Genomic DNA, 24,163 nt, shown 5'->3' with positions numbered 1-24,163 from the left:
CTGGTTAGGTTACTTTTGACAATACTTCTACAGTAGATTTCTGTACTGGGGTTTTTCTTCTCTCTTGATGGCATGACACTTTTCCTGTGTGGTGGTTTGTTGTTTTTCTTATGGAGTAGCAAAGGAGGAAGATGGTGTTTTAACTGAAGTGATTGTCAAATGTCTGCTGTTGTCTAGGTATTTGGAGATACATGTAGAATACTCAGTTGTGCTGAAATTAAACCTGTAATGACTGGAACTGCTTCACTTATTTAATTAGCTGAGGTTGGTTTTGTTTTTTTCCCCCCAAACCTCTACTTCTCCAAAATGCTGTGATTTCCCTTCTTCTTTCTTTATAGAATTCATAATAATTTGCTCTAAGTGCATGGTTTGTTTTTTTCACTCTGTTAGCAATGATTGTTTCTCTGTTAAATGCAATCCCTGTTAAATGCATCGGAAGTATTGTTTTCCTTAGTGGAAAAGATGTTTGATCAAGCGACTGTGCAAATGAAGGCAGCCTCATGTAGGCTACAGTATATAGGACGTGGCATTTGGAGGTTGCACGTGTTATGCCTGAAGTGCCAAGTGCCTGGCCGTGATTCAGATAAAACTGGCACTAGTTGATGCCAACACCCCAGTGTAAATGGGGTTTAAGTCTTTCCCTATACTGTAGGGCCCTGAAAGAAAAGTATTGAAGGGAACGAGTGCCAAAGGGTACTAGGTTTAAATAAGGAGCACATGTATCACTTCTCTTTTATCTCCTTCATACCCACTGTTCCACATACTGACTAGACCAGTGTGTGTTTGTGTGTATTCTTGTATCAGAGCAGAGGTTCCTGTAAGAAAGATATTGCTTTGTTTTAATAAATTGAGGGAGAGGGAGGTGAAAGAAGTAGCATAAAGTGAGAATATGTCAAATGGGATTGGGAACAAAATCCATGAGAATTTTTGTGGCAAGAATTGCGGGGGAGACTCCCTCACTGGTCTTGGCTAGGATTTATGTAAGAATTTCTGCTTTAGGCTGGTTTTTGGTTTTGTTTTGTTTTGTTGTAGACCAAAATTTTATAAGTGTGTTGTCATTTATTTCCCTCCATCTCCACCAGGTGTGATCCATCTCATGTGCTCAGCCTACTCTGGGAGGGGGAGGGTGGTGGTGTTGGACCTCAGCAGTCTTTCAGATTGTGACTCCTCTTGAAGACAATGCCTTACCAAGTGTGATGGTGGTGCTGTTTAGCCTCTCCTGACACCTTTTCTTAATGCTGATACATTGTCAAAAAACACAGCCCTCCTACTTTGGAAGTGGGAATGCCTTTGACTTGTTTTCAGAAACTGTTTGTTGCCTTTGGGGTGGCTGCTGAGGAGGGACTGGAAGGTGTGATCAGCTTTGTTTAGGCCCTTACTAGGTAGGTCTCTGACCTTGTGAAAAAAAAGCTGTAGGAACAGGCAAGGTGAATGGCCCTGTGGCTATGAGAGCATTTTCTGTTAGACCTCAGGTAACATCCAAAAGTCTGTTCTGAAGCTGACTTGAAATAGACTGGAAATTATCTAGTCACAGCTTTTTTCCTCCAAGTATTTAAAAACCAGTGGTCTCTGAAAACTCCAGTTTTGGTCATGAATGCTGCATAAAGGGATTTACTTCTCCTGAGACCACTTGACCACCCCGACCCTTTTGAAGAAGAAAATCCTATAAGAGGCATATTTTATTTGAGGATTTGACAGTATCTTCCCCATCCTGGGTCTCCACTGCTAAGAAGAAACCTGGAACAGCAGGTTCCTGCTGACCTTTAAAATGCTCTCAGTGGAAAGCCTGACACGGGGTTTGTTCCTGAGTGCCAATGGGTGCCAGCCCTGAAAAAGCTTCAGAAAAAATTTAAGAGTGAGATGTGTGTGGAGGAGGTTGGTTTTCGTTATTTGCTGCAGTGATTAGGGAGCAGCTCGGGTGGGTGAGTGCACTGCACTTGGTGCTGGGCGCAGACCCGCGCTCTGCTGTGGCTGCTGCTGGGCTGGGGGCTGAAGCAGGGGATGCAGCTGGTTGTCCCTGCCTTTGAGCCTTGGCTGGGAGCATCCTCCACACTGGGGGCTGCCTCTGTACCGTGTACCTGGGGCTTGCTGGCCTTGCAGCGAGCACCTGCTGTGCTTGTGTTTGCACCCTGGCACAGCGTGCTGTGATTGGCGGTGCTCGGAGGGCCTTGGGGTGCAGCCAGGGCAGGAGAGACACAAGAAGGGCAGCAAGGCAGCCGGCTGTGCACCGAGAGTCCTGTAGCATCCTGCCTGTTGCTAGGGGACTCGTTTTGGATATGGAGCAGATTTGGTTTACATAGCAGCTTTCCCTGTGTTTGTTGATTGGAGGCAATTACTGTAAAATACTTGATTTATAACAAGGTGTACTTAATAAGCAACAAACTAAAATAAATATTCATGAATTACCTGCTGGAGGCTGGCTGTTTGTTTTGCTGAGTTGTCACTTTCCATCTGCAGGCTCTGCAGAGCTCTGGAGCCTCTGGATGTCTGGAGGTGGAGGCAGCCATGCTGGGTCTTGGCTGGTGGAAGTTTTGGGCTGAAGAGGGAGGGGCAGAATTCCATTCCTTTTCTGTTTTGTTTGTCCTGGAGGATAGAGGTGTTTTTCTGAGGTTTTTCCAAGCAGCTCATTGACTCAAGATGGTCTGCTTGCCTGACGTGCTGCTGTAATGCAGCACTTCAAGTGTGATCAAAGTGGTTGTGTGTAGCACATACAGGGTGCAGCTACCACATCATTGGGTTCGGGTCTGGCTTTTGTGGTGGTATAGGGAAGTGATGATGTAGAAATAGCAGTGTTCTTGGTTAAGTTAGGATAAGCCGATATGTTTAAGAAAATATGTGGGAAATGACAGATTGCTGGTTTGGGATCTATGCTCTTCAAGAACAGGACAACTCATTTAGAGTAGTTCTGAAATTATTAAAATAAGGATGTGTTAAGTCTTCCCCAGAGATGAAGTGCTGTCAGCAGAAGTATGACTAACATTTGCTTCTGTGTTGCAGAGTGGCATTCTTCTGACACCCTGCTACCATAAATACTTTATTTGGCCAGTTTTACTAACAGCAGTTTGTTTTTATACAGGAAGAGTCTCTGGCGCTTGTCAAAATGAGAGAGTGACCTTCAGAGCCTGGCTTGGTATTCCTGTCACTGGAGCCTTCAGGAGCCAGCACTCAGCCCAGCTGAAGCCAGAGGAGGAAGGTGGAGAAGCACAGCCTGATCAGGTACTGAGCTAGTAATGGCAAAAGTTGTCTGATGCCAAGCTGAAGTTATGGATGATCATTAGTTATAAAAATAGTTCCTTAAAGGTCTTGCTAACGTGTGATGCAATAGTGGCCCAGTAAGGACAACCATATCATCTGTGGGCCTAGCATGGGTGCATATTATACGTCCGAGTTTGGTAACAGATCTGAGGTAAACATAAAGAAATGTTTTCTGGGGTATTTGATTTACACATCTAATGTGCAGTACACCTCAGTACGTGTTTGCAAACACCTGTTTTTAGGCTTCATGTGAGTTGGAAAGAATGGACTAGGAATGCTCTTAAAAAATGTTTGAATGTTGAAGAGCAATTGAGGGGGAAGAGTTTTTTTCCTCAGCTTTATTCTTTCTTCTAGCAGGGAGACTTAAGCGCCAGCTTTTGAGGAGCACAACGTTATGTGGGAACCATGGAGCACAGAGAGATATCAGCCCTGATGGGTTTTAGACAAAACTGACTGTCAGCTTGCTAACAGTGTTTTTATTTGTTGAGATTTCCATAACCGTCCATGGAAATTGGTATTTATTCTTGCTTTCATATTGTCATACTTAAAAAGATTTAGTTTGGCTCATCTTGTATGAAGACAGAGAAGTTAAAGGTCTTGATTTATTGTATTTGATTTGTTTTTGTGGTTTTTTTCTTATGTAACTTTATCTTCCAGTTTATATGGAACTTCTGCTCTGAGGACCATGTTCTGAAGATATTTTGCATATTTTTATGTACCCTTAGAAATCCCTTAAGAACCGGGCTACTGCTTATGTGGACTTGGGTTGGCAGTGGCATGCAATTCAATTTTAGAGGGAAGAATTCTTTGAAGAGTTCGTATTTCTTTACATTGAGTGATGCTTTCTCTCCAGAAATACCAGCATCTGTGCTTAGACTGTCTGAATTTATTAGTCACATTTTTGTTATTTTTTTATTTACTGACCCAAATGGAAGCAGTGAGGATTTGTTTAAATAATCTGTTAAGAAAATTATTCCTAATGTTCTAGCGGTAATTTCCATCTCTATCTGACTATATCTTTCTTTGTGTGGTTAAAAAAAGGGAGTCTTTTTCTAGCAGGCATTGGGAATACTTCGCTTTTTTTTTTTTTTTTTGTCTTGGGAAATAAGAACCATCATTTATTTGATTCAACAACCAGCTTCCTGCTTCCCAAGGAAGAGATAGTGGCTCATTTGCCTGCAAACATCCCTCCTGTGGAGAGTCTTTGTTGGGGAGTTAGAGGAAAGCTAGCAGCTACTAGTGAAATAGCTGCATAGCAGGATGAAGAGGGATTATTGAAGCATTACTAGGAAATTCATGGCTGTGTGCAAGACCTTATGTACTCTACAGACAAGCTGACCTAAATTCTGCAGCCAGGCCTTACTGGTTTCTGTGTTGATGTGATGTGGCAGGCTGGATAACCTGCAGCAGATCTGGGGTTTAAAAAAACAAAGGGAGGGAGTACAAAAAAGACTTATATTTGAGTGGAAACACAGACAAGCACATCTTTAGAAGTGTACTGAATCTGTCTTAAATTTTCTTGTTGTTTTCTAACCCCCGCTTCTCTATTCTTAGTATTGAGTACTTCTCATGTAGTCAGGATGAGTCTGTATTATAAGGATGCTCATTAGGAAGAGTGGAAAAGTTGTTTACTGGATGGAGAATACATGGATGATTTTGCTTATAAGAGGCTTTTACACATGGTTTGGAGTTGAGGTAGGTTTTGGCAAAGAAATGGTGCTAAGCATCTTATCAGTAGTGAAATAGTTAACACAACTGACACTTTATCTCTTGGGGGGAATAGCATTAGTATCTACTTGACATAAATGGAATGGCTTACACTTATGTTTTCAGGCAACGTTTGTTTCTCAAGATTATACATTACACAAAACATGAGACAAAAATCCAGATAGAAAACAAAATGTCACCTCTATCAAAGTAAAGTTGGTCAATCTGACCTGCTGCAGTGTTTTCTTGCTGTTACTTCTTGTAGAAGTGTTGTGACTTTGCAGTTTAGTTTCTGCTGGCACTAACGTGGTGTGATGGCAGTTACTGCTTCCTCCCTTCTTCTGCAGATGTAAGCTCGATTGATGCAATGCTCTCCTTTGCTTTCACACTTCCCACCTGCATGCTTTCATTACCTGATCTCACCACTTCCTCCAGAGGTGCCTCTATGGGTACAAGAGGAATTTTTTAGCTGGTGCTGCTTAAACCAGGTCCTGTGAAAGAACCTTACACAGGCAGAAAAATTTTGCAGCCACTAGAAGGGCTTCTGCAGTAGGGTTTTTGCTGGCGTAGTTGGGAAGCAAGAAAAAAATATTGGCTGATACAGTTAAATGAACAAAATGTTAAAGTATGGCTAGGGGCTTTCCTGTGCTAGTGTTCTGGTCTGGTTACTGTGATGGAGTGTGTGTGTATATTTGTGTCTGAAAACCTCTTTTTGTGGGAGCATAAGCTTTAAGCTCTTTTGAATTTTTTTAGAGGAATTTGTGCAGCTGCAGCATCCTCAAGTGCCAGGGGAAACAGTGATATCCTAAAACATTGCTGACTTATTTTAGATCGTGTTTCACTTGATGTGCTTTTGATTTGTTTTAAGAACAACTTGTCTGTATAAGCTATTTGTTTACTATATGCACATAATAAGCAGCAGTGCCGACCCTTCTTCTGGAAGCAGGAATGAAGGGACCCAAGGAAGGGTGGATTTGCTTAGTTATTTTGTGTCCTGCCTTAATGGCATTCTGGCATGTAATTCCTCTGTGCAATTAATTGCTGTATATCAGCTCTCCATGAGTTATTTACAGAAATATATTGTTACCAAAGTCAATATTAGGAGGTAACCTGTCAGCTTGCTCTGATCTGTTCATGGACTGAGTGCCAGGTGTAGCTTGTGCTGATGGTCCTTTGTATTTTGTGTGTTTAAGCTGTGTGAGCTTAAACAGGGTGAGACCTGGTGTAGCTCACTTATGAAAATCAATTTTTGACAATGGCTACCAAGGGGCAGACAAAAGGTGGATATCCTGAAGAGCTGTGTGTTTTAAAGTGTCCCCCAGCTCCTGGGCTGGGGTGTGAAGGTTCCAGATGTGTTCAAAGGGTAGACTTTCCTGGGTGTTTACGCACAGATAACTTCTAATCCAATACTGAGGCATGCTCCTGCCATGTTTAGGGGCTCCCTGCAGCTCTGCCTGCTCACGTATCGACTTGTGCTGATGCTGCTGTCGGCCGTGGTTGGCAAAGGGCTCGCAAGGGCTGAGCGAGGGAGGGCAGGGCTGCCCCTCACAGGCTCCATCCATCTCCCCAGCCAACACAATGTCTGCTGTGTGCCATAAGGGAGCCAGAAGGCTCTCCAGGGACTGTGACCAGCAGAGGAAGCACCAAGTGCTGTCCCTGTTGCCCCACTTCCAGGAGCAGGTATGGTGAGGGGAGTGGAGGGCAAGGGCTGTTTCCCCTCTGTGTGTCTTCAAAATCAGAAGCAGAAATTAGAAGTTTATTAACTGACAAATAAATTGATTTGAATTTCCTCCAAAATGATAAACTGCTTTTTGCTTGCAACAGTGTATTGCCAAGGCCACCTCAAGGCAAAAGCAATGTTTTCCTTAGGTGTAGATATAGATGTCATTTTGACTGCTTCTTTGCAATGAAAAGAACTTTTGTGTATCTTGCTCCAGTGTTACAATTTTCATGTCAGGTTATCTTTTCTTTCTTCCTGTCCTCCCAGTAGAATTTTCAATGTTATCCTTAGTTACAGAAACTGGAAAATAGCCCTACTTTGATGTCCTTTTCAGTGTTTTTGCTCTCATGTTTCTTTGCCTAGACAGGAGAGTTGTCCGTTACTGATAGCAAAAGACAGTCCCCACAGCCATGTGTCAGTGAGCTGAGCTGCTTCCAGCCAGCTTGTCCTTCTGCGAGCCTGAACCCCGCCTGGCCGCGGGCGGCGGCGGCACCAGCGCGGGGGAGGAAGGAGACGGCGCTCACGGGTGTTTGTCGGCGAACTTGCTATTGCAGAGAAAAATCTGAGCAGGGTCAAAATGCAGCAGTGCTCTCTTTAAACCCTCAGTGGAGTAATGCCTTGTTGCCTGTTTTCATCTGTATAGACCTGTTTCCTACTGGATGTGTATCAAGTTCGGTAGGCAGCAGTAATCTTAGCCGTGTGTTTTGACACAATATGATGTTGTTTTGAAATATCTGCCTGCTCTCAGTTATTGTCTGGAATCTGAGGAGGTGTCTTTTGGATAGACGGGAAGAGATTCATCACATTGCTCCCTCAAGCTTCATCCATTGTCTTTGGTAGGTGATATTCTTTTGGATAAGGGAGCACCATCACAGAGTGCATGCTCTCTTGGAGGCTGACTATGAACACTGGAGCCCTAAATCAGCATGGTGAGGTTCAGCATCAAAGAGTAAGGTCTGTCTGTCCTTCTCTGTACCTAATTTGTTTTCAGAGAGAGGTGAAACACTTCCAACAACTGAGAAACCACAGAAGAGATTGGGCTGGGGAAAAGTTGGCCTTTCCAACACCTAACAAGTTGTCTAGTAATGCTGTATTTGCACTTGATGGTAAAAAGGACATACTGTAAGATATTGGTGACATTATTGCCTGGCACCTCAGACAGTAACGATGGGGGAGAGAGATTTGCAAGGGAAAAAAATGAACAAACTGTTCTTTGTTGCTCAATTATTTTAGTGCTGCTGTGGTTTGGCTGTAGTATTGTGTTACTCTGTCCACAGCTTTTCATGGGCCTCTTTTAGAAAAATTTTAAATTTAAATAAATAATACATTTCTCTAGTTTTATTTATTATTTCACGTCCTAGAATATGCTTGCAGTTATAATAACATTCTACCGCCTCCAGTGATTGGATATATAAAATTCTGGCATTTGCTGCAGCAATGTTGAGCAATGAACTCCAAACTTTGTGCTTATCTGACTGTGCATTTCATGCATTTTGGTCAGTGTATTATTGGAAACATGGAATGGTCTTCTGTGCATAATTAGAATTGTTTTAATCAATAAGGCATAAGTCTCTTTTCCATTCCATTAACTCTTATGTTCTGCAGGAGCCGGGAAAAAAAAAGTGATTTTTTTTTTTCTGCTTATAAACCGATTCTGCTACCTTTTGAAATAAAATGTTTTTTTCAGGCAGACTGCAAAATAATTTTTATGGGCAGTTTAAGTAATTATGTAAGGAATTTAGTGATTGTTAACATTACTGATGTTTGAAACACTGGGGGGGAATAAAATTCCATGAGAAGAAATTTTGTAAAAAAGGAAACCCCATGCAGCCCCTTCCCTCCTACCCCATCGTGCTGTTTTGAAGTTCTGCGGTAGTTAAGGAGAGCACTGCCCAGGTTTGGGGTTTTTCTGTTTCGCTCTTTCCTATGGAGGAAGCATCGTGGTTTGAGGCTTTAGAGGCAAAGCTCAACTGCCATCCCACCCCCCCAACCAGATTGCTGTTGGCACCAGAGCTGCACTCTGGGGTCCAGCTGTTCAGTTTGCAGTTGGATGTGGCAGCCCCACATGCTTTGCCTTTCTGGCAGGTTGTATGTTGTGGTGACTTGCTGCCTCCCATGATGCTGGACTGGGATGCTGGTAGTGCTGCCAAAGGTTGGGAGCAAGCAGGCATTCCTGAGATGGAGAGGCTGTTGAAATAAGGGTGTTAGATGGGTTTTTCTTTAGATGCAAGAAGGAATGGGCTGTGATAGAACTAGGTAATCCCCTGTCAAGACACCACCTTTTGGTTAATGAGTAATGGCTGTTTTTTTCCCAAGTCTCTGTGCTCCCTAGTCCCTGGGCAGCAGCTAATTGGTGGTGACTTGCAGTCAAGTCCACAGCAATGCCAGTTTTTCCCTTTCAGCTGAGGGAATGGGATGGGAAGCTGCAGGTAAGCTCTGCAGGATCTGGATGAATATTTGGGAAGACAGAGGTGGGCGGTGATGAAGCAGGGAGGTATGAGAAGGGAGAGCATGGAGCATAAAGCACAACTAATCTTATATTGGCCTGCTCCTCTGGATTGTGCTGTCCTGGTATGTGTGTTTAGACTGAAACAATCTGTGATAACTGGCTGTTAACTTGTTAAAATAATCAGGTTGCCAAGAACTCCATTATCTTGTTAAGCTTCATTTCAGATTTATTGCATATTTTTTCATCTTTAATGGAGCTAATTCAAGGTATGCAAACCCTGCTGTAGTTCCACTCCCTGCAGCTTATGTAAATTTTCTTTGCATTTGGTTTTGCACCCCTGCACTGTCTCAATCAGGATTCAATCTGAAGGCAACAACTGGGAAACTTTCTTTCACTAAAAGAGTATGTCTAGGATATAGGGGATGGGAAAAGGAGAATTGGAGCTCTCATCCATAAATATTTACCAAATTTTGTTTCAATATCCACTTCCGTCTTTCTTAGAATAGTTGGAGCTATGCCAACCTAAAAAGCCCCAAACCTGCTTTGCTTTGACTTTTAGCTAGATCCTTATGTGTAATACTCTAATGAGGGGCAGAGCTACATCTGTTTTCCTTTTCTGTTGGATAGCACTTAAATACATTGGTGGTGGAACTTGGGTGATTTTTTTTTTTTTTTTGCAGTGTCATTGAGTTTCTTTTGCTTGTGTGGGTTGTTCAAATAGCTGTGGGAAGATGAATGCTTGAAATAGAAAAATATGATGAGGCAAGGGCTGTCAAGTATTATGCATCAGTTCTGTACTTTGCATGCTGAGGCCCTGACCTACTTGAGGCCTCTAGGTACTTCTGCAGTGTAAGTGTTTAGCAATGATAAACTGCAATGTCTGGCAGAGGGATTCAGTGTGCAAGAAGGACACCTGAAAAAACAACCTTTAATCCTTTCCCTGAAATGAGCTGGTTTCAAGGTTTCTGTTCTTTCAGAGGAGTTGGACAGGGTGCTTCCATTCAGAGTATGCTGGTATGATATTCAGTGGTCAGCACCTTAGTACTTGTCAACAAAGTAATATTGATAGAGCTGAGTTACTGGACTTTTTTTTTTTCTGTGTATGTGTGCTGCATTAATTCTTTGACTGTATATATTTTTTTCCTCTCAGAAGTAATCAATATACCATGAAAAGCCCCAGTCACCAATAACATCTGTAAACAGCAAAAAAGGGCAGACAATCAGAAAGCCCCCAGATAGTCCCTAAACAATAACAACGAAATGAGCTATAATGTGGTCGAGGAGGGAGCTGCTTGTAGCCAAGGGCACTTGCTAAGAGAAATGGGTTATGAAAGCCCACAATTTGTCTTTGATTTTTGAGTGAAAGCAAATATAGTTGTGTTCTCCAAATAAATGCTTGGTGTAGTCATAGTACTTATTGTTCCATATGATATTAAATGGCTTATTAATAGTAATAGCTTCACAGCTTGTCACAAAGCCTTGAATTTTATTCTTGGCTTTCTAGATAGTCTGATTACAAATGATGGAACTTGACAGGCTAAAGGGTCATGGCATTTTAGAAAAAGTTTCTGTAAGAAAATATCTCAAGGACCTTATAGAATTGGAGGTGTCCCCAAGATAAGCTGTTATGGATTGATCTGAGGCCAGGGAAATGAGTTTCGTGCTTATTAAATGCACCAAGCATGAATAGGTGTGTGTAGGGTTAAAAGGCTGTGTGGATCAGCACTGGTTGAAAATGTTTTCTGAAGTTCCAGTGGGTTAAGTGGTGTTACTGATGTTTCTTGACATCTTTTCTGCAATGTCATCTACCATATTAACAGCATATTTAGGGGATGGGCTCGTTTTCATTCAGTACAACTGGAGGGCACATAAGAAGTGTGCGTCTTGTTTTCAAAGCAGTCACAGGCCAGTCCTCAGGAGCTGACTCACTGCTATTTTGTAAGCAGGGTTTGCCTTCCTTTCATGTGGTTCAGCATTTTTCCATTTCATAGTCCATGGTAATTTAGATCTTAAGTGTGCTGGTGTCTAAAAGCTTGCTTCCTAGAGTAGTACCTTTTATCCCCATGTATATGGGGTGTACTTGGCCTAATTTAATACTAACAAAAATAATTTTTGGTTGTTTCATTTATTTCCAGTTGGGTCTTCATCAAATTATGTTACAAAGGCACTTTCTCTGCAGCTAACATGTTAATTAATAAATGTGTGTTAATGATTTTGGGGTTATTGTATTTACTCTTAGTTATTGTTACACTATCTCACTTGTATGGGCTCATTTTCAAATTTTCCTGCACAATATTTAAGACTTCCCTGAGTTTCAGATTGTCTTGTTCTACTTGCATTTTAACTGAGCTCTGCTATTGGGATGTCATGGTAGGGTGAGACTGGTAAAAATGGGCCACCGGAAAGAATCAAAGGGAAGACCATGGTTCCATACAGTTTGAGCATTGGAATTTCTAGTGTGTAGCACACCTTGTGGATAACATTGGATTCTATTATTGACTTCTAAAATCTCTAAAATTCTTTCTCACACCTTAGTAACACTTTATTCATGGCGGATCAGGTATTTTCCTGTGATTGATAGTAATTTTCTATTACTTCCTTTTATTTGGCTCAATGAAATTTTTTAAATTTTTTTTTATACTGGCATCTTATGAGGAAGTAAGGTGCCAGAAATCTTCAGTGCTGTCAGCGTTTTTATTTTTTAACAAAAAGCTTTTCTGAAAATAATGGTGCACCAATGTGTCCAAAAGGTCTGTGATTTTTTTTTTTTTAATAGCTTTGCCAGGTAAAAGCTGGAAGATCAGATTGTTTTAATTGATGTTTTTGCAAAACTTGTGTGGCTGGAAAACTGACAATAGTCATGTGAATTTCGTGTTACTTCTGCATGACTAAAATCAACAGCAGCACTGTGGACTGCCACTAGAAATACTTCCAGAAAAACCATACAAGAGAGACTAGGGGAGATGACCCAGCAGAGGCTTCTTTTTTCTCTTCCTCCTATTCCATGGTAGCTCCAAGGCTGAACATGTGAAGGGGAAAAAGGTTCCATTCTTATGGAAAAAGGGTGGAGTGGTACCAGTTTTTCTGATAGTAGCCAGGAGGCTGTGTAGAGGAGAGAAACAGTAGGAAGCTTTTTGTTTCCTGGGTGGAGTTTCACATTTGACACTGGTAAGTGGGAGCATGATACGAAGGCAGCACCTTCCCTGTGAGCTGCTGGACTTCAGCCTGGGTGTTCCTGCAGGAAACTCCATCCTCTCCTATCTCTGTCTGGTACGTTTTCTGAGTCTTGATGTCGTCTTGTTACTGCTGGCAAAAAGTTACGTGTGGGAGGTATGCAAATGTGTTGCAATGTTCTGATATAATTTTAGCACAGGAAAAGAGCAAGCTCTGTACATAGGTATCACCCACTGAGCTCAGTCTTGCAGCTTAGTTTATTTAGTAGAGCTTTTAAACTTTGAAAAGAGGTTTTCATGGATGTGGGGTATAGGATCAAGTTCGTAATTTTGTAAGCTTAAAAGGTAACTCCTATCAAGCCATGATTCTATAAAACTAAATTCCTTTGCCGACAGTAGGAACTATCTGAATGAGCGTAAAAGAATTGTATTGTTTAATGGCATGATTATTGAGAATTTCTGATAATGTAAATTCTCTTATTGCTTGCAGCATATACTGTCACTGGAAGAATACTGGCTTTGAAATGAATAACTGAGAGGGACTTTAACTTCTCTTGTTCCTCTCAATGTAAAATTCTACATACTGTTTTGCCTTTTCTCTCTTCTTTTTTTGTGCGTGTGTGTGATCTTTCTTTCCAGGTTTAATGGAAATTTGATCTTTTTCTGGGAGAGAGGAATGAATCTACTAAAATCCTTTTTCATATGCAGGGTTAAGTATTGCACTCAGGAGGGTAATGTTCTGGTGGAATTTCAGTCTTTCCATAACAATTTAGACTTTGGTAAAGCAAGTGGATGAGTCATTGCAGGGATTTGATGGCTGAAAAGATTGATTAATAATTAATTGAAAAACAAGATGCCCTCTCCTCTGTCCTAGCTTTCAGCCATTCAAAAGATCATCAGATTCCCACATGTAGTTTAACATTTGAGTACTATGGACATGTTTGTTTTGATGTCGTTCCCTGAACTGCAAATGTTGTTTTTTCTTTGCTTTTGCTTACAGATTGTTTATAGAGATATAAATGTCAAATTAGGTTCGAGTGTTTTGATGAGATTACAGCACTTTGAAGGAGCCAAATGTTCCCATTATTTTGATGTCTTAGGGTTATACTTGCTTCATAACCTTTTTGAGGTGCACTGGTATACTAGCTGCTTCATGGGTAATGCCATTCCTGATTTTCAGTGTGTCAGTGCTCTTGCGTAAAGGTTTGTTTGCTTTTCTTCAATAGGCGTTTGTCAGTCAAGGACTTGTATTTCTGCATGTTTGCCTTTGAGCTGGGTGTCGAATGGGAAGCCCTGGGTCCACGGTGCTTTTCTGACTTTATGCTGGGATAGTGGTAAAAGTGAAGAATGCTGCAGACTACAGTGTGACCCTGAAGGGATGACTCCAAATGGGCCCTTTGAATCCAGTTAAATTAGCATAAATATTCTCTGTTTGAGGGGTGTTTCAACAGCAGTAGGTCAAAGATGCAGGGTCAATCAAAACCAATTCATGAAAGGCACAGAAGCTTCAGCAGCCTTTTGAAATCCTTTAAGGTGTAAATTGATACTGGCCGAGTGCTCCTGACTGGGGCAGATCTTTGAGACAAGGTAGATCTTGCCATTCTGATCCTAGAAGAGGTAATAAACTGAGTTTGTCTTTTTTGTTAATTAAAAGCAGCTATGTGCAGTCCTGGGCATTTTTGGTACTGAATCTTGACTGTTTAGTGCATGATGAACGTGCATCAAGGCATTTGTTTGCTGACAGTGTACAAAAAACCACTCTCCAACTTTACTTTCTTTTTTATTTATTTATAAGCCTGAAAGGTGAATGAAAACATGTAATAATTTTAACTCGAGCTGTCACTATCATTCATAATTTAAACCTGAAACGCTTCACATTTTCAGTGCAGTGGTCATGCCCTTAATCATTAAATCGTGAACTATGGCTCGGCTATAGTCTCTGATCAGGCTTCTCTAGAATGGAGAAGGCTGCCAGATATTTGGCACTGAGATGTAGCTACAACCTTCTGGTGTTAGTTTGTGACGTTGCATTTTGTAAGATATGCAGGGTGCTGCAGCTGCTGAGCCTTGCACTCTTCAAGGCTTGAGTCTGGAGATCTGTCCAGATTTTCCACCTTGCGAATAGCGATACACTTTGGCCTCCTTTAATTGTGAACCTTAATTTACTGTAGTCAAAAGTTAAGATTTAGTTGCACTGCTTTATGAATTCTGTATAACATTTATTGTGTAGTGCAGGAGTTGCTGTGAGTAGGGATTTTAGGCTTTGAAAGGATAGCATTAAACTCCAGTTAGTTTTGTAAAACAAGATTGTTTGACCTTTATAATAAACCCACAATTTACCTGGGCACAAAATATGGAAGGAGAAGGCCTTTTTTTACTTTAATTTGTGTCAAAAGGACTGAAAATGGAAAATGTGGAGATGATGAGATTTTGGCTGCAGGGAAGGGTATGCAATTTTATTTATAAAACTAGACCTCCTTGAGTGCTTGTTTTACTCCAGTAAAACCTCCTTTGGTAAAGGTCATGTGCAGGAGTGAGTGGGTGTTCACCTGCTGGGTTGTAGAGAGAGGAGGACAGGAAAGCAGTTTGCTCTTGAAGGGTGCTGGGAAGAAGTGGATGATTTCACGGCTTGAAGTAGATAAACTTACTCTGGTGTCAGTATGGGCAGTGAAATTTGACAAGAAGTGGGAGGGGAAAAGGATATGTGACAAGGGTGGTACTTTATGTTGTGGAAGGAGGAAGCAGGGTCTGGAATTCATAGTTTTAACATTTTTGAATGTGTGAAATAAGCCCAAGGAAGCTAGTGGGCGTTGGGACATGACTGATTTGCGCCAGTTTGCAGAGTAGGTGTGGACAGAAGGACAGCAAGAAATCACCAGGTTTTGTTTCAGCCAAAGAGGCAAAAAACTGTGCAAATGCAGTGGTCACCCAAGGCACCGTGGCCTGCTCAAGATCCTGATCTTGGAGCCTGGCAATGCAGCTGTATTCAGTTCACAACTCCAGAGCCACTTTGCTCTGGATTCCTGCCATTGGAAACCTTCTAATGCAGATAAGTCCCTGAAGAGAAGTAGTTGCAGTTACATTTGCTTTTCCTGTGGGATCACTGCAGAACTCCTGGACGGATGAGATAGTGGTCAGAGATGGCCTGTGTTTCCTCCAGACCATGGCAGACTTGCCGGAGGAGAGAGATTTGCGGGTTGAGCAATGGTGCTGTAAGAGGCTTCCATGGCAGAGCGGATGAATCTGGCTGTTGAAACTTGCCCCAGGGCAGCTCGCCTGAGTCTCTTGGTCCAGAGCCTGTAAAGCGAGAGTTAAGATACACTGTTACAAAAGTTACCAAAGTTAAATGCAGAAGGATTGCCTAAATACATATTTTGTGTGTCTCCTGCTAATTACCTCACTGTTGAATAGGTAAGAAGTGAGATTGTTTGTTTTTTTTCTTTTCTTAAGCTGAAATGGAAATAGTCCCTATGGGTTTTGAGGCTTGGCCACAAGAACGTTACTTATCATGTGGTGTCACATCAACTGAAATCCTCAGACAGTAAGCCTGCTGGATTTCCTGACACTTGCCTTTCTCCTATTCTGTCACAATTCTTCCATCATTCAGGCTGACTCTTCATGTTTTTTTGGGTTATGGGGGTAACAAAGCCTGTGAAACATGACCATCCATGAAAAATAAGTCTGTAATAATTCTTTCAGCTTCTCTAATGAGACAGTTTTTCACATGTACATTTGAATTAATAGCATTTGGCTTCTAGTTAATAAATACAGTGCCCTGTGAAATTAATGGATTATTAAGATTGGATGGGTTCCTGTGGTGCCCTTAGTGCTGCAGCTTTCACTAACTAGCTGTGCCTTTGCTTGTGTGCACAGCAGAGTTGTTTACATGTTAGGAATATGCTAGAGGCAAGGAGAAAGGAACAGCTTTAATGTGATGCAGCTTAGATGCTCTGTGGGGGAGGCCTTAGAGTTGTTCATAACAGGATCAAATGTCAATCAATGTTTCAAGAAGAATAAAGTTACTGTTTATGAGAAAATTGAAGAATAGTATATTACATATTTTCCAGCCATCTATTTTTGATCCTGTCTAGGAAAATGTCCCTCTTCTGTGGTTTTTTTTTTGAACCCTGTAGAGTATCAGTGTGCCTAGGAGAAGCATCTATCTGGACCTCTCCAGCCACTTCTCTGCCCTGCTTTTGGTAAGGAAACAAGTAATGTACCAGCCAGCTTCTTTCAGCTCTTCCATGAAAAGTGTGGTGATTGTGTTGCTGAGGGTGCTGCCGGAATGTTGTGGCTACTATTAAATTTCTTTTACAGGCACATCTGGAGATTTACTGGCTCCGTAGAGTAAGAAAATAGTTACTCTGACACCAGGCCATGAACATAAGAAAATGGCTTCTCCCTCATTGCAAGGGAGGCTAGAGAGGACTGGAGAAGAAAACAGCTGAAAACCTCTTCCTCCTCCCTCTAGAGCTATTTTTTGTCAGTGACTGAGAATGGTGGGATGAGCAAAGCTGATCTATATCTGCAGCAGGCTGTGGCTCTGATCTGAAAATGTATCCCCAGGAAAAAAACAATGAGAGCCTAGCTGTGGGGGAGGGAGCCTCTGAAGTCAAGGCACTTCTCTGCTGGATCTGAACCTGCAATTTCTGTTCCAAGCTGCTTTGCATTGTATTCAGGTGATGCTTGAAATCTTTCAACAAGGGGCTGTTTTGTGTTAGATTGTGCCCCATGTGTCAGCTGTCGGGGCAACAGGCTGGGGTTTGGGAAAGAGCAGCTGGGGGATGCAGCTTGTGGAGAAAGGGGAGGGAAGGGATGGAGTCATGGATAATTGTGTCAGAATAAGAGACTTTTCAAACTAAAGCTAGGTGCTTGCTGGAAATGCTTCTCTAAAACAAACCTGGCAAATACAGAGTCAGAAATTCATTTACCAGAATTCAAACTCTTCTGATTGTGTGGCTTCTTGCATTCTTCTTAGAATGGTTTGGTGTTGAACCAGCATCCTGATGTGTTGTGTTGTCTGGGCCTGTCTCCCAGGGGAGATATTTTGGACAATTACTCCCAAGTAAATTCTGTGTGTGGTTCTGAAGTTAAGGGCTTGTCTTCACATGCCATTAAGAAATTATTCAACTCAGCCGAAGGTGTGAATTTGAAGTGAATCGCTTTAACTGCCCTACATGTTTGAGGCAGAATAATTGAGAATCACTCTGATCTGGAAAGGAGCATTTGAAGAGGTTCTCAAGCAGTTTGATCAATCAGTTTTTTAATTTGCATGGTTTTTGTCTTAAGTAATCCGAAGTGCCTTACGCAGACAAAGCCTCAAAGTGGATTATGTTATATGGGAAGGCTCTTCTTAAGGATTTGCGAGGGTTTATGTGGATGCAGATGTGTTACTAGTCAGGAATAGCACTTGTATTTTAAAGTCATTCTGTACTTTCATCTGAATTTAATATTCAAGTAAGTCCTTCAGACTCTGCTAACCTTAAGCAGAAATTATGAGAGGATGTGAACTGACTTCAGCCTTTGCAGTAGGCCTTTGAAATGCTGTTAATGGCATCTTAAAGCTGTCATTAACTGTGTGATGACTGAAAGTTACAGTAGAAACTTCTAGTTCACATATTTAATCTTTTATAGTGAATGGAATGCACTTCTTAAATGGATAAAGCTGCTGATTGACTCTGAGGTTTTCTAAGCTCATGGCAGGAGGATAAAGGAAGTTAGAGGAACACAAGCCCTCCCAGCAAATTGTGGACTTCCACCCCAAACTGCAATTCTTCCCATCCCATACAAAATTTTTTTTAGATATGTGTATGTAGCAGGGAACTTTAGCGAAATCTGGGTAGTAGAAAAAAGCTGAATGTTTTGTTATCTGATGCTTTTGGCAACCTGCATAGTTACGTTTACCTCAAGCCTGAGAGGAGGGGACAGAGGAATCCAGCACAGGGATTGTGCACTTCAGGCTGAACTGTCTCTGCAGCCTGTCGGTTTTGAATATTTGCTGCATAATTCAGGAGGAATTTGTTGGAGAAGGTATGGGCACAGCTCTCCATTTTGCTTTTTAATGGACTGTTACACTGTTTTAATGACTGAACCACTGTAGGTGTTTTTCCTTAGTCATTTTCAGTTGTGCAAAATAAGTTGCAGTGGCTGATGTACAGCCAGAACCCAGGTTATTTCCTTTTCAGCTACTGAATTTAGACTTGTGAAACATCATAAGGAATTTCTACTTTAACTAAATGCATGCAAGTATGTACTTCAGCAGCCATGTGGGATTATGTGGAAAAGTCCATCATGTATGTAGAGCTGTGGAATTCCATCTGCAGACTCTGCTGCTGCTGTGCTTCTAGAACATCTAACAGATTGCTGTGTATGAATAGTTAGCATATTATTTTAATGACGTTGTGAAAATGAAAGGTTCCAAATATTTTTCTTACTGTTCAGGCAATTACAAAGCCAAATGCTGTGGTCTTCTTGCTGCATACTTTGATTTACTGCCCTGTGAAAGACTTGCTCCTAGAGGCTAAGGACTGATTCTGTACTAAAGTTTAATTGACTGCAGTGCAAATCTAGGTAGAGCATAGATGCTTTCATCTTGGGCACATAAGGGATGTCGTATCTACACTCCAAGTGCATGTGCTTTGCACTGCCTTTCTTTGCCAAGGAGCAGTGCAGTTTCTGTGGCAGTGTCCCACTGGGATCGGACTGAGGTTGGTTCATTTTGCCTTGTTCCTCAAACAAACAGCAGATGGCTGAAGTATGCAGAAGCAGTTAACCTGAGTGAGGGTCAGGCTGATGAGGAGGAGCCTGAATGTGTATGTTGTCCAGTCTGGTTGACTTACCAAGTTGGTTACTTGGTACATACCTTACCTTTACAGTCAAAGGAATAGGAGAAATTAATATACGTCTTTTTTTAAATGCTTTTTTGGAGATGTCCGAAATGGCTGATCAGCAAACCTACAGGTTTGTTTCCCTTTATGCACTCCGTTTAGTTTTGTTGATTCCAAAGTGCTGAACATCCTGTTGGCATCATGGGAAGGTGTTCAGTGCCTTGGAAATTCAGCCCATTGCAGGTCAGTTCTTGTTTCAGCTCTTCAGCTGAGACAGCTACTGTGGACTTTGGTATCACACAGCTGGAAGTTGGTGGTTGCCATGGGACCATCGAGTGTGACCCAGTTATGTAAAGGATAGACAAACAGAGAACAGCCCCAAAGAAATTATACTTAATGCTTCAAAAGAGCATCTTTTGTCATCACAGAGAACTTGATGTTATTGTAGGGAAAAAATGTGAATGGAAAACAGTGATCTCTGTAAGAAGATACTAAATATACCAAAGGCTGAAATTCTGGTTTAAAGAAAAAAGACATCTACACTAACAGCCATCTGGCTTCAGGACACATCTAGAAATTTCAAAGTAAAAACAGTAATTAAGGGGACAATGGATACATGAAAATTACTGCAAGTTAGAAGTTAGGAAGTAAGTTAGAGAATTAACTGCATGTTTTATGCAGCTTAAGTATGCTAGAAATAGTTCCAATTACTAGACAGAAATAATAAATGTCGCTTGTGCAAGAAAAGTAGAAATATTTGTTAATACTGTTCTGTATTTGGGAAGGTGTAGAATGTGATGCCATCAATGCAATTCCAACAGAGAATTAAATCTGTCTTAATGAATAAAGATTCCTTCTAGGGATGCACATATGTGAATTAGCAGTGCTGTGACTTGATTGTTTTAAAGACCTTGCTGAAAATTCTGTAGGCCTGGAAACAATTTTTAATAACTGTTGGTATTGAGATTCCTAAAATTAACTGTATCAGAGTAAACAAGGGAAGGGTGGATGACTGACTTAATCATATTCCAGCTAGCTTGACTCTAATAGTCATCAAAATATAGGAAGAGTTAAAGCAACCAGGACTGCAGGTGATGTAGTAAAGCTGTGTCTTCAAAAGTCATCTGATGCAAGGGCAGGGAGACACTCCAACCCCTGCAGTCCTCTGCCACTCCCCAGCTCCTTCTCAGTCCTGTCTATGGTTTGCTTTCTCAGCAACAGCAGAGGCAGTCAGTTAGGACTGCTATGCCCCTTTGGAACTCCTGTCCTGACATGTTCCTGCTATGTGATATTGCAAAAGTAAGTGAATTAAGAGCTGACTAACTGATGTTTAGAAGTTAGTCATTTATGGTGAATCATTATCAAATGGGAATGCTTCTGGAAATCTTGTTTTAAGGATTGAGGTGAGCCCAGATTCCATTGAACCTTTTCATCAAGTACCTAGAGACAAGGACAGAATCTGTACTGGTACAGTTGGCAGGCCATATCATGCTAGGCAGCGTGGTAAATGAGGACGAGGCAGCTTGCACGGAGTAATTTGGGCAGCCTGGTGAGCTGTATCAATCAAGATTACAATAATCTGTAATATCATGGGGCCTGCAGGTGTTTTACTTCAGCGTAGTGACAGACTAGGCGTTTGAGGAGAAGACTCCTTGGGGGTACAGTGAGTGAACAACTGGATGTCACTGCCCTCTTGCAGGGCAGCAAGGGGGTATAACTTTGGGTGTAGGAGGGACAATGGGTAAATAAAGGTGAATTGTGTGTGATTCTGGGGTCATGGGCAGCCTGTTGAAAACGAGAGTGTGTTCAGATAAGAGTCAGAGGAGATACTTGAAAGCTGATTGGTGTTCTGGTACCACAAGGAGAGCTTGAAAAGCTCCTTCTGTGTCTGGATCTCTTGTTTCTTGATAGATAAAAATGGAGTGAGTTGATAATTGGTGGAGAGCACCTTCTGAGGGAGAGCGTGCTGGAGGCGAAAACGCTCACAGAAACAGGCATGACACAGAAGTGATGGCTGGGAGCTGCAGTCGGGCAATTGGAAATAAGACACACATTTGTAATGGTGAGAGAGCCATTTCAAGAGCAGTGGAAGAAACTGGAGTTTACAAGTGGTGGTCAAGAGTTTCCTAACCATGCTTACGGTTCCTCATTGGACTCAAACTGGGAAACATGGGTACATTTCCACTCTGCTTGTGCTAGGAAGCCATTCCTCTCTGCAGCGTAGATTAGCTTGTGTGTAATGCTGTCTGAACTCTGCTCTCCTTTTTCTGGAACTGATCTTTCTTGCATATAACCAGTTTTGGAGTCTTTGTACTGCTCTTCTCTTGCAAAGTAGCAGCTCAGAGTTTTCTGTTCTTCTTAAGAAGTCAAGAAGTGCATCTAAAGAAGTGTCAAGGAAAAGTAGGATGGAATGGAGTAAGTGCAGCACGAGGCTCACAAGCAATGAGTTTATAAGCAATATTTTTGAGTGGTTTTTTGGGAGGGTTTTTTTTCTGTGTTATAGTGGACAGTTAATCTCTTGTTGCTGCACGGTACTGTTATGTGTAAGAATTGATAAGATTCTAGGAAGAATTAGACACCCAGGAAATGAAATTATTTAGTTTCATATAAATCTATGCAATCTCTTGTTCTAGGCTTATAAAGCACTTTGTAACAATGAGGTGGGCAGGTTATTCTATAACTATTTACTAGGAAACTTCTTTTGCTGCATCTTTCTAGCTACTTGCAACAACAGGAACTGGTGATTCAGAGTTCTGTTTCTAAATTTAATATGAGAAGGAGCGTAGTTCGGGCTGAAGGAACACTGAGGGTGTGTGTACGAAGGGGAGGTGATGATAAAGGGAGGACGCACCCTGCATGCTAAAATGTGTCGTTGTGCCTCTGATTGCAGGGCATACATGCTGATCTACAAACAGAATATACACGGATCAGAGTAACAAACTGGTTTTGAGCATTCAGCTTTTCGGCGATGATACTTACACAGTATTCCTCTGTTGTATTTAAAGTAATTGATCTACAGGGAAAGTGCACAGTCTTTATTTTAAGATTGATACCATCAGAAGAGGAGAGAGAAATAGAACAGAGCCAAGGAGATTTAAGTTGTGGAAAGAAGCCTGCTTCTTTCAAGCGAAAGTCTTGAATTTCATTTACAACTACCTCTTGACGCTTGTTTTGGATAAAGCTGCTCTTTGTTCTTAAATTGAGAGTTACAAATGTTGCAATTTTCATCACTTTTTTTCTTTTTTCTGCTCCCAAGGTTGCATGTAGGCCCAGCAGGCACACCCACAACTGTATTTGTGTGTGACAACTGCACCTGGTGGACAGGAAGTATTGATGGGGAAGTGTAGGTACAGGCATAATGGCTGTGAGGATTGTTTCACTGCTGCTTCCCTTTCATGATCTCCTCAGTATGTCTACCTCAGGATGCTCCTGAGATGTCAGGTGAAGAGCAGAGAGCTCTTCTGTGTTTGTTACTGTGTCCACACTGAAACACATGTACGTGCTGGAACCAGTCATCTCGCAGATGTGTCTTGTGACCCACATCTGTGCACTGCCCGAGTCTAGGTGCAAAGGAATCAGCAGAATTGCGAGGAGAGGGAAGTCTTAGAACAAGAACATCAGAAAAATGGTGATGCAATATAAAAGTTTTAAAACTTGAGCAGGTGCAAAAAAAATGAAGCATTTTAGCATCTCTGCCCTTGTAGGTGGGAATGGTTATTTTGTTGTCATGCCATTTGTGGTCCAAAGGTGGGGTCTTTCTTTGAAACTCTGCACGGCTGTCAAAGGAACAGATTGGTCCTACCTCCCTGGGCTGCCTTTCTAGCTTAATCTAGCACTAATCTGGCAAAGCATCACGTAGGGATACTGGACTCTGAACAGAGGAAAATACGATGTTCATAGATGCTATGAATTAGCTCCTAAGAGCTGCATGAAGAAACACAGTAAAGTGTGATATTTTGTGGCTTTTGTATGAATGCCATATTTTTCCCTGCATGTAGTCATTCCAACACAAGTTAAATTCTTTGTTGTAGAAAAAGCTAAATATTTTGGAATGTTGAGTCTGAAACACAGATGATATACTGCAGCGAAAGACTCCCATGGGATTTTTTTACGAGATGAGTTTTATTTGTTAAATGAGTTTCAGTAGTTCTTCAGTACATGCTATTGTGTTGCTTGTGTGATGTCTTACAGTGTCACTGGTCTGATCTGGACTGTGATGACTGAATAAATTGCATCATTTGCTAACTGTGGAAAGATGGCTTGATCTGCAAGACACATTTGTGTGTATGTGCATCTTGTAATGTAATTGTAAATCATAAATTAAAGATGTTCAGTGAATGCCAAAGTGCATTCATAACTCGTGGTGTTCTTGTCTGCCCACAGGAGTTCCAAGAGTCAGAGCGGATCGTAGAGGAAACTGAAGCTGCTTTTGTACTCTGTTTGAGGTGGGATAAAGTAATGAAATAAGTTATGTAGTCTAAGACATCTTGGAAATGGAGACTTTTAAGTGGTCTTTGGGCTTCTACCAAGGAGCATGCTGCTGGCATTTTGGTTTTGTGCATTAGAGGAAACAAAACACTAGAAATCCCTTAGCTTTCATCTCTAGAGAAATAGCTGCACTTTGCTGCTATGTTTTGGCTGTGCTGGGTTTTGGCATGGTTGTGGTAACTTATAATTTTATGTCCTGTGGGTTTTCAGTGACTTAAAATTACTAAGAAGAAATAGTTTGTCATGCAGTGGTTGGTGAGATGGTGTTACAGTTGTCAGGGAGACCTTGTCTAGGAGTTGGAGGATCAGACCTGTAGTTTGTTGTGGCTTTGACAGTGAAAAATGTCACAGAGGAGGACTGTAGAAGACTATAGTAGCTGTCTGTGGTGACATTACCTGGTTGATAATTTCTTACTGACCCTTGCCTTGGATGATAGAGTTGTAGATCTCATAAATAAAAAGCTTAAGTGCAAGTCTCACTGGGCAAATTTGAATACTCTATGTTAATCTGATTATACTTTTGCTCATTGCTAAAAAACTTAAG

The 24,163-nt window shown here is 41.5% G+C and overlaps 1 protein-coding gene across 7 annotated transcripts in view; it reads left to right on the top strand.

The window, feature by feature from the left end:
• The window catches only part of LRRC8D (leucine rich repeat containing 8 VRAC subunit D), a 58,761-nt gene that overhangs the window by 15,383 nt on the left and 19,215 nt on the right, over positions 1-24,163 (top strand). For 2 of the 7 annotated variants that reach the window (XM_064664780.1, XM_064664779.1), the window contains exon 2: positions 3,077-3,216. The gene's annotated coding sequence lies outside the window, so the exon portion shown is untranslated. Of the gene's footprint in view, positions 1-3,076; positions 3,217-12,280; positions 12,402-12,443; positions 12,462-15,429; positions 15,716-23,514; positions 23,577-24,163 lie in introns of those variants that run through there. The other 5 variants (XM_064664781.1, XM_064664782.1, XM_064664783.1 and 2 more) reach the window with 5 other exon arrangements.

Source organism: Pseudopipra pipra, chromosome 9 (assembly GCF_036250125.1).
Source record: "Pseudopipra pipra isolate bDixPip1 chromosome 9, bDixPip1.hap1, whole genome shotgun sequence".
NCBI lineage: Eukaryota > Metazoa > Chordata > Aves > Passeriformes > Pipridae > Pseudopipra > Pseudopipra pipra.
The sequence above is the reverse complement of the archived record's forward strand: the minus strand, read 5'-3'. Positions and strand labels throughout refer to the sequence as shown.